An 18,955-nucleotide genomic window follows, 5' to 3' on the forward strand; every position below is an offset into this window, starting at 1 on the left:
CGTGAACAGTCTTCTTGTATTGACTTCATGTCATTGTCTGCAAAACTAAAAAATGCAGCTGCTGCTTATAAAACAAAGCATTTTTGATGGGATCAGTTGTTGTCGACAAAAGTTACTGAAAACAGAAGTTGCAGTTTACAAAAGTCCTTTATAAGTTTTGGGCTCGCTCCATCTCTTGTTTCTTCTCTAGTCCTGTCTTTTTCTAAAAGGTGAGCATTATAATTATATGTAAATGCATCTTTATTGACCCCTGCGGCACTTTAGGCTATGTATAGACGTCACTGATCTTTTTTTGAAGACTGAGACTATAATCCTCTGAAACTATCTCCCTGTAAATATGGTCTGTATGCACAGATTTGTACAGTGAGCACATGAGTGTCTTGATAAGAGACAATTTTAGGATTTTTTTCCCCCAGAGTGGAAGTAGTAAGACTGAGCCACCGAAAAACTTTCAATGTAATTTCTCACACCATCACAAAGTTCTGGTGAACTATCATTCCTTAGACGATGGTCCTTCTGCCTACTTCACTTGTGTTTTCAAATGCTCTTCTCTTCATCACTGTAACAATAACACCTTAACAGATTCCAAGTTTACTCAGAAACATGGTCTTACAGACTTGGATTCATTCTGTTCTTCATAGCAAGTAGAACATAACAGGGAAGTTCCTTTTTTAGTTCATTCGTGTGCTAGTTTTCTTAAAGATCTCATCTGAATTACTGTAAATAAAGCCTCCTCTTCTCTCATACATCTCTAATTAGTAATATCTTTAAATAATGTTCAGCCTTTCTGCATGAATAAACTTCTAGACATTTTCTTCTGCAGTTGTCTCAACATCGATCTTTCATGTAAACTCCTGGAACAAGGAGTTCCCTGGATGAGATGTAGGATTCTTTCCACTGGTATCTGATTTTGGAAACATTTATATCCTTGTGTTCTGAATGTTTATATATTTTTATGGTGTTGCTTGTCTGTGAATATGTCTTCCTATATCTCTAAATTCTGTTCCTTAAAGCGGGTGCACATCAGTAATGTCATCTTGATTGGCTGTCTACAATAGCTCTGAACTTTGCCACCATCAGTTGGCTTAAAATGCTTCAAATTAACAATTGCTCATTTTTGTGGCTCTTCATCTGATTCATTACCAGATGTCAGTTGATATACCAAAATACAAGCAGAGATACCCAATGGCGAAAATGAATCACGATTATTGTCACTGGTGAGAAAAGTACAGCGAAAGTGACCGATTTGAATGGTTTATCACTTACGAAAACATGAAGAATCAAGGTACTTACAGAAGATTACAAACATATTCTGGTATATTGTGTATTCTATATTTCAAACTTTCCTTAATCGTCAGTTTGACGAAAATTAAAAAACAAAATTCCACTCAGCGTCCACAGCAAATGAAGGAAACAGAAAAGAGAAATGAAGCATTAAAATTTGATTTCAAAGCTACAGTCCTTCAGAAGAATATTATTATACATACAAGCAAGAGACTGAATACTCCATGGAACAAATTCCATCATATTTTCCCTCTGGAACTAATAACTAACAAATTAATATTACAGGAGAGCTCTGAAATCAAACAAACACACCTGATTTTTCACTCTTTATGGCATAAACAGGACAATACCAGGAAGAATGGGAAATATGCTCACCAAACGGTGCTACCAATGTAAACAATGTTACCATCACACACGGACAACATAAAAATTTCCGTGTATGAAGTTTAGGTGTTACACTTGTGTAGTTCAAGATTCTGCCTCCGGCATTTCAGTTTATCATTGGCAGTTCTTATTAAGGAACATCTGGGCAATCCAAGATAGCTAACTGTAGCAGAGAAATGCTCACTGATATAATATTTGCATATTTGTTGAAGTGAGTATTGTGATGAAACAGTAAATCCTGAGAGATACCTAACTGTAGCAGCGGGAAGAGTAATAGTGACGCCTCACAGGTGCACAAGATCGAGTAACCTAGTATTTAACTAATGTGACAATATTTTGTAGCAGTTGTAATGAATGGTTGAAATACTATGAATAACTGCACAGCAGATAAAGACCCAATGACCACAATAGTAAAAATAACCTTTGTGCCATGCTACAGCTCGCATTGGTGCCATTAGTAGGTTGACAACATGTACAGGGCTATTGCAAATGATTGAAGCGATTTCATAAATTCACTATAGCTCCACTCATTGACATATGGTCACAACACACTACAGATACGTAGAAAAACTCATAAAGCTTTTGTTCGGCTGAAGCCGCACTTCAGGTTTCTGCCGCCAGAGCGCTCGAGAGCGCAGTGAGACAAAATGGCGACAGGAGCCGAGAAAGCGTATGTCGTGCTTGAAATGCACTCACATCAGTCAGTCATAACAGTGCAATGACACTTCAGGACGAAGTTCAACAAAGATCCACCAATTGCTAACTCCATTCGGCGATTGTATGCGCAGTTTAAAGCTTCTGGATGCCTCTGTAAGGGGAAATCAACGGGTCGGCCTGCAGTGAGTGAAGAAACGGTTGAACGCGTGCGGGCAAGTTTCACGCGTAGCCCGTGGAAAATTGGCTCATGCCACAACTGGAGACCGACAGCGCCGACTTCATCTTTCAACAGGATAGTGCCCCACCGCACTTCCATCATGATGTTCGGCATTTCTTAAACAGGATATTGGAAAACCGATGGATCGGTCGTGGTGGAGATCATGATCAGCAATTCATGTCATGGTCTCCACGCTCTCCCGACTTAACCCCATGCGATTTCTTTCTGTGGGGTTATGTGAAAGATTCAGTGTTTAAACCTCCTCTACCAAGAAACGTGCCAGAACTGCGAGCTCGCATCAACGATGCTTCGAACTCATTGATGGGGACATGCTGCTCCGAGTGTGGGAGGAACTTGATTATCGGCTTGATGTCTGCCGAATCACTAAAGGGGCACATATCGAACATGTGTGAATGCCTAAAAAAACTTTTTGAGTTTTTGTATGTGTGTGCAAAGCATTGTGAAAATATCTCAAATAATAAAGTTATTTTAGAGCTGTGAAATCGCTTCAATCATTTGTAATAACCCTGTACTTGGTGTAGTTATGTTTGTCATCTTCTTCTGTCTTCACTGGCGCCACCCCGTTTGTAACCATTGTCTGTCCGATAGTGGCAGCAGTGGCGGTTATCGATATCTAGTAATGGTAGTACTATCTTTGGGGCGATGTTGCGGCGTTCTGGGTTATTGCTGAGAAACAGTTTAAATTTGTTGTCATAAGGGCCTTAAGCTGTGAGTGCTATTTGCTTTAAATTTTAATTAAACGATTGTATTCTAGTAGTGAGTTGTAAGATTTTGATGAATTTTTTAATTAAAAATATTTTAATGACCGTAATTTCAAGTTTCAAGATGTTTAACTGCTCCTTAAAAGATTGCTAGTCAGGCCTTCAGCCATGAAATAGTTTTAAATTATTACTTTTGGGGCCTTCAGCCGAGAAACAGTTTCATTTTGTTGTCATTAGGGCTTTCATCCATGGGTGTTATTTGTTTTAAATTTTTATTTAAACATTTGTATTCTAATAGTGAGTTGTAAGATTTTGATGATTGGTTTTTAGTTAAAAATATTGTAATAACTACAATTTCTAGTTTGAAGATGTTTAACTGCTTTAAAGATTAATAATGAGGCCTTCAGCCTTGAAACATTTGGAATTATTACTATTGGGCCTTCAGCCATGAAAAGTTATTAATTTATGGCTACTAAGTTCTTCAGCCATGGAATACTGTTTAATTTATGGTCAACTTTAAGTTCGTTGTCATTTCTAAGTAAAGTGTACTTGATTGATTAGAAATATTAACTAACAGTAACTGATTACAACCCCGTCTGCAATCGTAACCCAATCCTGCCTTCCTGGGTCTCAACCTTCTTCAAAGCAGCCAGCAAAATTTGAAAATTTCAATTAAAAATATCGCAAAAAATAATAACTTACAAAATATATAATGAACAAAATAGAGGCAATAGCCTCCACATAGTTTAATCTGTATTGAGGTATGATATCCCAGTTTAACATTTTATCTGGAAGCTTGATACCATTTTAGCAATCACATCCTCGTTAAAAAAATCTTTCATCCAGAATTTAAATGTATATCAACTTGAAGCAAAATGCATTTTTGAGAATTTTCGGAAGTTGCAAGTGCTTTGCATAGGATATTTGGTAGTAAATCGGTGTTTGTGTTTATAAGAACAGTTTTTCGTTCTGATGGAATTTGATTTCAGTTCCAATTCAGCTTTAAATATCTGAAAGCACTAATAAAGTTTCTGTTGCCATTTCATTGTAACATTTGTGACCAAAAACGAAAATAAATTTATTATGTTGGAGCTAAGAAATCTTAAAATACTGATAGTTGTGCAGTAATGTAAATATCTACGTGCCTATACTGAGGTTTCTGTAAAATTATTGTCACTCTTTGGGAAGGAACACGGAATTGTGTTACCTTACTAACAAGCATCTATTGAAACTTATTGCAGAAATATAGAATCAGATTCCTTTCACAAAGTTGATGTATATTTTGCCACGTAACGAAAATTTTGTTTACATTTTATACTTGCAAATTAATGATAGCACAGATAACATGTTACAACAGTGTCTATTCATTAATTAATTAGTATCAAAATACAATAACAGAAAGTTGCAACATAAGCTACATCCATACTGACTTATCTAATTTCCTTTTCTTGGCAAGGCCATAAGTTCCCTCCTTCTGTAGTGTTTAAAAAAGGACTCATGTTCAAGCTCAGCGCAAAATACATACCGCAATGCTACTCATACTAGGCTAAATATAGTTTACAATTGAAATGAAGTTTTCTTTCTGAGAAATGTATGTCTCAATTATACACCAAATCAAAGTTGATTCTAGTGTCCACTAATTTAGTGACAAAACATACCTGCTGATACAAGACACAAGAAAATAAAAATGGCTGTTTGGATGGAATATGTCTTTTTTGTAGCATGACAGCTGTAGCAACAGCATATTAATTAAAAATACTGGATAAAAGTAGCTGTCAGCTGCATATCTGGAAGCTCATTCGGAATTTTCTATGGCCCCTAAATAAAGTTAGCTGCTATTTTATTCTGTTAGGTTACAATTTAATCACTTGCTCACAGTTTTCGGCAAAATCGGAAATAAGACACACAAGTGGATTACTGCAATGTTGAACATATATCTCAGGCTACAGTACACATATGTTTTTTGTTTCAGTCATACTTCGGTCTTGTGTTTCATTGGCTTTGTAACTCACAACTGAACTTTCACATTCCAACGTTTCAAGGCCTTACGCTACTAATACTTTGCAGATCAGTCTGTCAGCACACATACGTTTCCATCCATTCAAATTTGTTGGCTTCGCCAACTCACAGTTAGCTGGTCAAAGCGCAGCCCTAACCTAGGCCTCACGCTTCACTACAGGTCATTGTGTCAGTACATCTAGTTTTTACTATTCATCAAACAACTATGAAAATCACTGACCAACCTTAAATTCATAATAAACAGACACATAAAAGTTACTTTTGCGCTCTACATACTACAAAGAATGTAATCAATTCATTTCACCCACTGAAAGGAATAATTATGTTAAGTGATTCTTATTGGCTTCCATATACTGTCATCCAATTGCCTATGACCAGCATGAATAAATTTCCATCAGCACACAATGCAAGAGCCACCAACCCCGTATATGTACTCTAGCCATATTCTGGAATGAAATATTAATCTGAATCACCTGTTACTTATCAAGTGCATGTTAGGTAATGGTAACATATTATTAAATACACCAGACTGTTATTAGATGTAATATGCTTAATGTACCACATGTCATTGGCCATACTTGTAGGTATTTTAACCGTAACAAAGATAACATGTATAAGAATGCTAATCAAAAACGAAGATTTATTCACAACCTGGAAATATGTGTCAGCCATTAACTTGTACCAGAAGAGAGAGACAGTTTGGATACATGTACCAAAGTGAGCTGATAGTTTTCTAACACACAACAGAGATGCAATGTGCCTGACAAATACTGTATGTCAATCTCAAGAGATATCTACTTCTACAAGGCCACTCCCCAAACCCACCCCCTCCCCTTTTCTGTCCTAGAGCAGAATTCAAAATATGTGGGAATTTGTGGCATACATGATGAATGATGCATATGCATGCAGGTGTCAGGGACTGTGTATATGATCGTGGCGTAGGTGTTGCTGTCATTTGTGGGTCAATGAAATTGCTCATCGCTTTTTGTGATGGTGCTAAGATGGTAGTTGGTCACTGGGTAACAAATAAGCTGGCCTTACCCTCCTGAGTGACACTATTTATGGGTTATACAGACAACAAGCCCATCACTTTTACTTTTACAAGGCCAAAGGAAACGTTTCCCTGACGTAGTTTTGGCAGTAAGCATTATTAGTCAATTTGCCACATATGTGAGACGTGTTAAAGGGGCTGAAAATATGGTGGCCAATTACCTTGTGAGGTCAATGAAATTTTCTGTACCACTGGTTGGCCAAATTCGTGTCAGAATAAGCAGTCAGCATGCATGTGAGTGGAGACATGAGAATTCCACTCAAAAAAGCTGTATTTTAGGGAGTCAAAAATCTAATTGTTGTGCAGTACCTCTCAACTACGTCCCACACCTTATCCACTCAAAAAAGCTGTATTTTAGGGAGTCAAAAATCTAATTGTTGTGCAGTACCTCTCAACTACGTCCCACACCTTATCATGGCTGCTGCTGCTTTTCTCAAACAAGGGTTCATCAAGCTGTACAAAAACACTCATTTTGGAGCTAATACCACAATTAAACTTGTCAAGGACAGATACATTTGCCCGAGTACTAAGAAAGGCTGTTGATCATCCAATAGAACATGTGTTGCACTTCAGGCAGCAAAAGCGACCACTATGGCCAATATGTCATTTTTCTGATTCCACACAGCATTTTTCCTATGTACACATTGACTCTATGTGCCTACTGCCTCCAGCAGAAGGGTTCTGGTATGTCCTCAAGGCAACTGAGAGTTACACCGGTTGAGCTGATAGGACTCCAATTATGTATATTTCTGTGGAAAAACCAGCCAAGACTTTTCTTTCTACATGATCCACTTGGTTTGACTGCCTGGTACACATCACAATGGACCATGGACCACAGTTCTAGTCACCATCATTCTACAAATTGGATAAGTTGTGTGGTTTCCGACACCATCACCGCACTTGTATTGAAAATCTTTTACAGCACTCTGGCACAGACTATATTTCCCCTAAGTATCCTCTCATCAGGTAGAAAAATATGTTATTATCAGCTTAATATCTGCCACATCCTGTTTCACAGGACTAGAGCACTAAGCTGATTTTTGGATCATGATGGGGTGTTGAAAGAATTCTCTACCTGTGTCACAGAATGTCTCCTCATATTCGAACTCTCTTAAAGTAACCAAATGCCACATTACCTTCAAAGTCTCTCAAGGTAGCAGCACAAAGGAGTTGTAAATATCAGGTTTATACTACATATCACTTTATAAATTCCGTACTGTAGCTAAATTTAATATGTTCCTCTCTCCCCGTGTAGTTGGGAGATTGAAATTCCGTTAAAAAATTTCACCACAAGGAAAAAACGCCTGATTACCAATCCAACTCTCGAATCATATCTGCAGTAATCTCGCCCTCGCTTCCACCCTCCCAGTAGCTCGTCATTGATATCAAATTGATTGACTACTTAATTAAATTGACCATTAGAGTCCCTTTGCAATGTGATTATTATTTTTTTCCTGTAGTCAGATTTCACTCTTTAGAGAACCATTACAGGTACTCCTGTGTCATCTCTGGAGGCTCTCCAGAGTCTAGGTAGTTACTTCCTCTGATACCAAAATGGGTGCTAACTGTCTTAAAATAGTTGAAGATATCCAACACTAGCTATGGTCTGTCTCCTGGTTGCCTTGTCATGCTGATGGAAGTAAGTCACTTAGAATTCAGGTATGCCACACATAACCCAGTCAAGCTGAGACCTGTCAGTGTACGGGTGCAGCAGGATGTTTCACTCCTCTGACCACTCCCGCATCGCCTCTGCCCCCATCATCACACCGCCACTGGATTGCATGTGAACAGCTGTCACTCCCACCACTGGGTTGAGAACCCCCGCCCTCGTATCAGGGCTCTACTGCTATTCGCTGTGTCAGGCAGATGATTCCACACCTGCAAAAGTTGTCATATCTTTCTCAAAAGGAGTGTGAGCTTAATTGTCACTGGGGTAAATACCAGGATGCTCAACAATATGCTCCCCCCGCGTGTTCTGCAAACCAAATGTTCTGAGATGTAATTTCGAAATGGAAATCCATGGAGGGAATGTGATGTTCTTTTCAAGGAAAACTACTGAAAATCATCACCTGAAGCTGACTGCAGAAAGATTCTACTGCTGCCAACATACATTCTGCATATGGACCACAAAGATAAGATAAGAAAAATTAGCGCTGAAATGGAGGCATATAGCATCTTTTTCTCCCTCACTCTGTTTGGGAGTGTAATAGGTAAAGAAATGAGCAGCAGCGGTACAGGGTACCCTTAGCCACTCACCGTACCATGGCTTGTGATGTATGAATATAGATGTATATGTACATTTAATATACATATTAAGATGCCAGTTCATCCATTTACAAGCACACAAAAAATTAAGGAAGAACGTCGTCTCTAATATATCGATAAAACGAAAACAGATCATCTGCTGCTGATTGTCTCTCTGTATTGACCCCTAATTTTTTCATAGCAGTCGCTTCTCGAGATGTATGTGAGAGGTTGTAACGTGTCTAGTCAGATTATAAATCCTCCAGTCTTTGATAATAGGGTTTGGATACACCTGATTCCGAGAGTAAGAAATGTTGTCTGCCAAGTTACAGACATCTGCTATTTGTCTCGTAATCTCATCACATTACAAGAGCTCTATTCCATTAGTTAGAAGGCTGTCTAGTCCTCCACCCATCACTGACTAGACAGAGAGCAATCACAAAGAGAAAAATTGCACACTAATGCACAGGAGGAAATTCACAACCACCATGGACTGCACAAAGAAATTTAGCAGTCTACACATATCTCCCTGTACATGTCCTAATTTTTTTTACCGTATTCTTATGATTACCATATCACAAATACTACAGTGTAATGGTGTCTGAATCATTGTTGATGGCACAGTGTATCTCTCTCTCTCTCTCTCTCTCTCTCTCTCTCTCTCTCACCAAGCAGAGTATGCATGGACTGCACAAAGAAATTTAGCAGTCTACACATATCTCCCTGTATATGTCCTAATTTTTTTACCATATTCTGATGATTACCACATCACAAATACAACAGTGTAATGGTGTCTGAATCATTGTTGATGGCACAGTGTATCTCTCTCTCTCTCTCTCTCTCCATCTCTGTCCTTGTTATTTTGGTAACATCCAGTAGAGTAAACCCAGAAACTATAAAAATTTAACGAACGTTATCTGGTAAAGAGCTCATAACATTTTACTTCATCTCTCTCTCTCTCTCTCCTTTTATATCAGAGACAAATACCATATGATTGTTGACATCAACCATATGTGTTGATCCCATTAAATGTATACCTACATGTATTGGTACATGGGACCAGGTGGCCAGTGATGAAGTCGTTTCTATGGAACTCAGTATAGTTTTGTAGTCTGTATTGGAGGAAGACCATAGCCTACAAACTATCAGTCATAAGGAGAGGGTTCTTGTGTTGTTGTTTCATAAGCAGTTTGATACATTGTTTTTTGCTGTAAGACATTGAAGCAGTGCATGACAACAGTTATGTACACAGCCATACATGTTGTTTTTCTACCAAAACTTCGAGGTCCATGTCAGGTTTGATCCAACAGTAACACGTTTTGATCCATAGACTCTTACACAAAAAACTAGACATCCCATGTTGTAAATTATGCTGGTACCACAATACATGGGCTTGTTGGAATAAGAGACAGAGGTGGTGTATCTTACAGACAAAAATGTGGAAGAGACTACAAAATACGGAAACTGGAAGTGTTTGTGGCGTTGTGCAATGTTTCCAAACACCTGTCCAAAGGAGACGTCTTCTACATTTAATCTCATTTTCTACAGTGATTACATATCCTCCAGCAATTTAGGAACCGTATCACGTTTTCCGTAATTCCAACACACTTTATCCAGTTACTCAAGGTCCAAACAACCACTCTCGACGAGTTGTGAACAATATGTCTCATCACGTCACTGTCACGGTGTTGTCAGTCAATGACATTGCAGTATGGTTCTTAATTTCTGTATCATTTCAAAACCACCCCGCCATTACTCTGCGAGGGCTAAATACATATGGATGTATCATGAACCCTGTTACACTGCATACATCACAAGACAAATACTGTTTCTGAGTGTAGGAAATAGCTATCAGCGGAGAGAAGGTGCGAAAACTACGTTCCTTAGGCGAAACACTTAATAAATTTTGTAAGATTTAATTACGATTTGCCATCTTATTCTATGTGGATGAAAATCGCAAAGTATTCTGCACTTGTAGGACGAAGTCGGAGACTGAAAGAGTTCCCTGCATTGTCTTTGACCAACCCACTCTGCAACACAGTCGCCGATTTAATTTGCAACTGGCCATAGGTAGGAGGGTACTATACACACTACATTCCACATCTCATGAAGGAACAGAGTGAGTTCGAACGGAGTATGTAACAGCTGCTCAAGAAGAGTGTTCCACAACAGTCTTACTCTCAGCACCCATCCAAGTGCACAAGATCTCTCCAAATGTGTACATGTCGAGGAGCTGAGCTCCCCTTATCAGTGTATGGTAGATATGAGAGTGCTGTGGTGATGTAACAGACGGTTAACAAAAAATGTGTGGTTTTTGCATGATGGAACTCCAGAGGAATGGAGTTTGAAACATTTTATGTAAATCAACTGTGATATCAATTCTGGACTATTGATCTAGTGTCAGAGTCAGTACCAAGAAGGTAATGGCAAGAGAAAAATGATAGTAGATCATAAACACATGCACTCATAAGACTATACAGTTCTGCACTTAAACATGCTATAATGTTAAAACCATGTAGTTTCTGAAATGTTAGTCATGCAGAATGGAATGTTCTCAATGCTCTAATGCAGGACAAATATGTCCAACATCAGACATTCATCCACCCTGCAAGTTTTTTATCCCACTTGCTACATTCACAGACTTTATGATGATAAAACTACTTCCTTATACACCAAAGAAAACATAGATTTTTTGTGATACATGCGTAATATAGGATTCCAGAATGTATAGGGCCCACCGTTCACAACTGATTACAGTTCAGAAATTATGCTATGCTTGCATCAGCCCTATGAAATGATCACCAGCAATGTAAAATGCATCTCATGAGGAAATACACAAATGCATATCAACAGTATTTGAGATGTGAAATTATGCACCAACATGCACTAACTCTCTGAACAGGACAACTGTCATGCTAATGCACACGCAAGATTAGCCGTATCTTACAAAGCAATGTCAGTGACTTAGAACTGACTATGAAACTGATGACTCGATTCATGTCTAAAACATGATGGGGTAATGATGTACATCGTATGCATCTTCATTTATCTGAAGGAGGGGGTCCAAAATAGGTTTTCCATCAGTTTGGTGGACATGCTGCACTAACTGTATATACAGAACACTCTCTCTTTCTGACAAAGATACACACACAACTGGCAAGCAAATGTATACACAGGGTCTACAGTACCTCAAAAAAAGTGAAATGGTGAATTGATTCATGTCCAAACTTTGATCAGGAAATGGCGGACTTCAGGTGCATATTCGTTCATCTAAAAGAGGATGCTGAAATCGGTTTTCCATCTGTTTGGTGGACATGAATGGGCACACATGCGCTCGAAGTTCTCTGTTGGCTGTGGTATGGAGAGGTTTGCTGTTAATGATTGCAGGTAGCACTCTAACTCACTCCCTGCAGAACTGTCTAGAAAGTTATCCATGATGGCAGTCAAATTGTTGGTATTCCTACAACTTCAGTAGACATACTGCATAATGTTGTTAAAAATACTATTCAGTAACTTTTCTGTAAGGTACCAGTAAATGTTAGCGGGATCACATGGTTATGATTGGTAAATGACACAGATAAGCACATTGTAAATACTGGTAGTTAGAGTTTGAAACACGTAGTAAGTATTGCACAAGGTCAAATATGCGATCCATTCAGTAGTTGCATATTACAGCCCCAAATCTGGTAGTACAATACTCATTACCTAAGGAGGACGTAAAAGATTTTCGTAGTCACATGTCCAGACATTTTATAAAAGTCTGTGTCATCCATGTTAAACAGTCTATTTGAGCTGCCTTACTATAGGCGGTGATCACTGTTTCCCTGGGGCACAGTGCTTCAATTTCGATTTTTTTCTGGCAGCAGTAAACAGATACCTAAGTACTCTCTCATTCTCCCCCAATTTTCCCGCATTTTTTCGTATCTCCCCAGAGTTTATAAGTGCTTTCTCTCAATTTTCGTTCTTTTTTTAACCATTTTAGGTCTTTTCTCCACATTTCTTCTATATGCATATGCTTATGTTGCTAACATAACCAGGTGTGGTTTGATTTTGTACATGTATTATACATCAACCTAACAAAATTATACCTACGAATTTCCCTATTTCCGATGTACATCCATCCATTTCCAATGGGATGAGCATGAAAGTAATTGAACTACATAGCTGAAAGCATAGTAATCGTTGTTTTGTAGCTATGTGAGACAAGTGCAACATGCGGAGGATACAGTGAAAACTCGAAGTCTGGAAATATTTCAGTGTCTGACACCGATACATCATTGAATGTGTCAGCACACTCGTGTAGTACTACAGTTGATGGGAACTCAGAAGTCTGGAAACAGTTATGCATGCTGACTTGATTCCAACAGCAACTTGCAGGGGGCTACAACAAGGAGATGAGCTGCATACACAGGTCCATTGGAGCGACTTCGATCACTGGTCGCCTGCACCAGTGGACCAATACATATATATATATTTAATGAGATCACCACATGTGGTCGATGTTAATAAGCAGATTTAATTTGTTTGGGATATATTGGGAGAAAGAAATGTGGCAAAATGTTGTTGAGTTCTCTACCAGGTTATGTTTGTGTAGTTTTTATAGTTTTTAGTCTTACTCTGCTATTACAAAAATAAGTATGAAAGAGAGGGAGAGAGAGAGAGAGAGAGAGAGAGAGAGAAAAGCTGTGGGAGGCACTGTGCTGTCAACATTACACTGCCGTATTTCTAGCGTGATAATCACTGTTTTCCCATACCTTACAGTTGCGACTTCTTATTGTGATATTGTTTTAATTATTCCTTTTCTTGGTTCACTCTCCTGATGTTTCTCAATTGCAGGCACAAGGTGTGTGTTTCATACACGGAACAGAAGAGACAGATAATTACAAACATGAAATTGTAACAATTATGTACACAATATGAATGACAATTTCAGGTTGTGAACTATTTTTATATTAAAATGAGAAGCAATAGCAGCTACATTAAAAGAAACTGGAGCTCCTTTCATTAAATGACTAATTTAATTCGGAACTTTTACAAAAGTTAATGCAATGTCGTCTGAAAGCAGCAAATGGCCCACAGCTTTGGTTTGGAGAGCAAATCTTTTGGTAAAATGTGTTACTGACTGTAAATTTAAATATGTTTCCTTGCGGAAATTTGTATTAAACTGATTATCAGACTTTGTAAAGTTAAAATGATTGCAGTATCTCTTGTATTTCACAAACAAAAGACTCAGGCCCATGAAATATAATAACCAAAAGAAAAGTTCCATATTTAAGAAAACACACAAAATTGTGAATCTGTAAAGGGAGGACAGGTTTATAAATGAAATATGATTGAACTTTAACAGTATATTTTAAGGAAGTAAAAGTCAATTTACACTATTTCACACAGCATAATTTTGAAAACAAAAGATCCTCTACATGAAATGAGAGATATTCAAACGCACACACTTGGGATTCTAATTTCTAATAACAGTAGAAAATAATTAAGTATCAATGTATGAAAGATCTCCTACAACCAGTTCTTCAAATCCACAGAATTAGCTGTATAACATGAATCAAGCCAACCGAGAGAGACAAACACAATGGCAAAAAGAAAAGAGCAAAAGAGCAGAGCAAAATAGAAATGAGAACGACGCCCTTGTTTGACGACCCTTTATACTACTTACACGTTATGATCTTTGTATGATTGTCGATGTATTATCAAGAGGTGTCTGGCATAGTTACATTACTTTGAGTTGTGGACGTTATAAAATGCTCCATAGATGTTGAGATGATACTGTTTCAACCGTTGGAGATCAACATTTCATTAATGTCACTTCATCTGATATTTTCATTGTACATAAATTCATAGTTTTACATGTTACACGGATACCACTTCTTTCATTTCAGAAAAGGGGTGATAATTTGAGTACATTTACGTTTACACTTTACTGTTGCCCTTGTTATTTGATTGAAGCCTGTCTTCTAACTTGTACCCAACTGTACTTAATATTCCTCCTATTTAGATGTGGTCCCAAGGAAAACAGGGCAAAAAAACCAAGGGATAGATGTACATCCCTCAGTCTATTTTTTAACTGAAAATCATTTGAAATTTGGATAGCAAAGTACAATAATATATAACATGTTACAAGACAGCACAAATATTATAGAAACTCAAAGGCATTTTGTCCTCTCATTTTGAAAACACATTAGATTCTGAAACCCATAAAATGTTTATGATAACACATGTCAAGCAGAATTATTACATAAAACGTCCAGTTTGTAATCGGTTCTATCATGTAAGAGTCTCTTATACAGCATTTTCATTTAAAGGTCACATTATGTGAGTTTGTCATAAACATTCTTTTTCATAAATCAAAATCGTAAGTCTTTACAAAATTGAGTAGGATTAAGAAGTATCACATTTTTAGAATATCAAGTACAATCGTATGTAGTTGCGATGATAGATGTTCCAATAGATTGTTGGAAAGATGGTTCTTTCTGGTAGACAGTTGTTGATGCCATAACCCTCAGATGCACACATGAACACTGGAAGACATGCCAGGATCTACAGCTAGTTACTGAATACAGGTCTTGCTCTTTCATAGGACAGGCATCTCGGGTATGGGGTACATGGAATACAATATATTAAGCATTAATATGTAAGCTTATAATTATTCAGTTTGGCTGAAACGTGATATATTAGTACATATATTGTCTTATGGATGGACATAATGATTGTATATTCTGTTTGTGGTGATAGTTTACAGTTCGTTCTGTCCATTTATTTCTTTTGTTTGCATTTTGTTTGCTGCCGTGAGGTTTTAATACCTGTACTATTGTCGATGTTGTCGTTTCTTTTCGATTGCATCATGATTGTTATTTGTTTGCAATGAGCATTGCAGTTTATTTATTGGTATATCATGCTATCACTATTTGCACTAAAAGGGCGTTCATAGCTTAGTTGTGACAAGTATATGTTTTGAATTGCTGCGAGTACTGAGGGATCATGTAGCTTGCACTCGACATCAACAATCCAGAGCTTCATACGGAACATTGTTGAGGTGTGGTTTGCATTGCACTCTGTGTACACTCGGCTCGTAGAAGTGCAAGTTCCCTAGAACAGCTACTTCTGTTTTACCTAACAGTTTTTTTACTTTTATTTATTTACACGTCAAGTCCCGTAGGACCAATTTGAGGAGCAAATCTCCAAGGTCATGGAAATTGTCAGTACATGAAATTACAACATAAAAGTAATAGAAGATAAATATAAAGAAAAAAGTCATGCCATAAGTTTCAGTAAACGCAATCAATAATACAAGAAGAATCAGCTTAATTTTTCAAGGAATTCCTTGACAGACTAGGAGCGACCCATGAGGAAACTCTTCAGTTCCGATTTGAAAGCACGTGGATTACTGCTAAGATTTTTAAAGTCTTGTGGTAGCTTACTAAAAACGGATGCAGCAGCATACAGGATGCTGCGGCCGCACGTGTGATAGAACACTTCAGTGAAGTTAAGTGTCAACTTTATCACACACTTTGCAACATTAGTATTTTCACTTTTCCCACTGACGACTTCTGTTGCACAGTTTTGTTTATTTGTACATAAAGTCCACTTACTATGACTTTCTTTGAAAGTCCTTAATAGCACTGATTTTGGCATTCGTTTTTTTACTCATTTGCAGTTACATACAGTCTTTTGAGTCAATTATGCTGATACTGAAGCTACACATTTCATCTAACGTCCAGATTGGCTTGTTTTATTGCTGTGTCGAGAATCGTTGGATAGGACATCACTATATACTACTTGCTTCACATTTATTTTGGAATATTTCTGCACATGAATGTTAATTGTATCAATTTTTTCAATATGTTTGAAAATTCTCTGTGCAAACTATTTGGCCATTATTTTATGTGTTGTGTGGTCGTGTTACATGTATTTGTTTTGTTCCTATTTGGCGACCGGTTAATTTCTTTATCCCAAGGAAAACCCAGTTCAAGGGTCATTTCCAGTCTTCTACCATAATGATAAAAAAGCACGCATAAAAACAACTCTAAAATGGAAAACTAATGCCCCAGGGTATCAGTAAGTGCCAACATATGCATATAGTTTAATTTCAAGATAGAGGACCTGAACCCCTTGCCTACTGGCTAAAGCAATGACATAGGACATCATCCTATAGAATATATGTCCTGCAGTATTTATGTACATGGGTACATATAGTGTTATTCAAAACTTTTATTTGTAGCTTGTAGGAGATATACTTCTGATATGAATAGTACACAGTTACTTACAACTAATCACATATTTTGCACCTGAAGTATAAATTAATAATCTTAAAACTGACACACTATCTAAAAATTTTGTTTGGAAAACTATACTACAATTTACAATTGATTACATAAGGTATATTTATAACATAGGTTTTGGCTTTGCAAGTAAAACTGAGTTTTAACAGGATTTTTTTAGTGTTCTTTAAATGCATTTCACTATCTACTTACAGTATCCATATATCTGCTTTGAGACATCTGTTCTCACAACTAACTCTACTGTATGCATAAAATACAAATGAAATATTTACACAGATATATACAATACAAATGTTACATTTATGAAATAAATTTCTTGAGATGTTTATGTTGGTATTTTTATTTGGTAGAAAGTTTGTTGGTAAATAGCTTCTTTCATGAGGAATGTCCTCAATTTAGTGTGGACCATTTTACTTCAGCTGCCACTTCTTATTCTTCTTTTTCAACAGGGAGGGTTTAAAAATTGCTTTTAGTGACACTCTGTCCCCAAGTCGGTACCTCTGTACTGTACCCAAGGTTTTATCATATTTATGTTTTAAGCTGTGCTTAGTGCGCTAACAAAGCTTCAGCAGATTTTAATTTTTCCTCCCAAGCTATTTCTAATCTAGGCATTTGTGGAAGGGATTTAATCCATTCATTATTTTCATGTATCTTAACATAAGTTCTGCAGGTATAAAAGTAGTGGATGAGCGTGGGAAATTATCGATAATTTCCGTGAAGGGTTCTACATATTCTATCCAATTGGTCTGTCTATGAGGTCTATAAGTCCTGATAAATCTATTGGATTCCCTGAATACTCTTGCAGTGGTATTGACTTCCAGATGGTAGCGTGATATTAAAATTTGCTTAATGGTTTGTACTTTCAAAACGGATTTCTTCTTATGGCTGGTAAAATTACTGGCCTTGTCAGAAACTATTGCTGAAGCAATGGTCTTGAGTACTTTAGTTGGCAATATTGCATGCAATTGAATCAGAGAACATACTTTCATGCGTTTGATTTTCTGACATGTTATACACTTTCTCAGTATTTGGTGAATAAACCGTTTCATATTGGGAAAATAACAATAACTTTTCAGTTTGTGATTACATTTGTTTATGCCATAGTGGCTCCACGAATAGTGTGTATACCTTACCAAAGGCTCTTGATATTCCAATGGAATACATACGCACCATTAATCTTCTCCTGTATCACGACGTTGGAACAGAATGCAAGTGTGGAAGTAAAATGTGAATTTACTAGTCCCTGACCTATTGCTTCAATCATTGTATTCTACCCTGTGTCACCCTTCTTTAAGGCTCGCACATTACGACTGAAATTGATTTATGACCACCAGTATTTAGGTTTTTTGAGCAACAGTACTTTAAATTCAGTAATCTGTTCAACAAGTTCTAAATACTCATGCAATCCTTGCAGTTGGCAAGATAGCACGTCTGCTACCAAGTTTTCGTTTCTGCTAATGTGAACAATCTCTAGGTCGTATTCATGAAGCACACAGTGACCAGCCCGCCAAACGCTGATGCAACAACTTACATCTCATGAGGGAACGCAAGATTTGGCGATCACAAAACACCTTGTCGTGTTTACCATACACATAGCAATGAAATTTATTTCATGACAATTTTATGGCCAATGTCTCGATTTCGGTGGCAGAATAAGATCTCTCACATTCCGATAGAGTCCTACTTGCAAACACTATGACTCTAATGTCAACATTGTTACCAATAGTATCCACGTGGAATAGGCAAGCTCCTAGTTTGGGGAATGACGCATCTGTCGATAGACTGAAGTCTCTGCTCATATCGAGTTAATGTAGAATTTATGCATTTACTGGAGCATATTTGATTTTATTCAATGCAGTCCTGCCCCCGCTTGTCCAAAACCAAGGTGTGTTTTTTCGATGTAAGCTTAATAGTCCTTCACTGTTAAGGAGCTGACTCAGGACTAAGCGACGAAAGAAATAAGCTAATCATAATCAAGTCTTTAGCTGTTTTTTAGTACAAATAGTTGACATTTTCTTCAATACCGCAAGGGGTTACGATATGAACTAAGAATTTTATTTTGTGTATTCCAAATTTGGATTTCTTT

This window comes from Schistocerca cancellata, unplaced genomic scaffold (assembly GCF_023864275.1).
Source record: "Schistocerca cancellata isolate TAMUIC-IGC-003103 unplaced genomic scaffold, iqSchCanc2.1 HiC_scaffold_1147, whole genome shotgun sequence".
Classification (NCBI taxonomy): domain Eukaryota; kingdom Metazoa; phylum Arthropoda; class Insecta; order Orthoptera; family Acrididae; genus Schistocerca; species Schistocerca cancellata.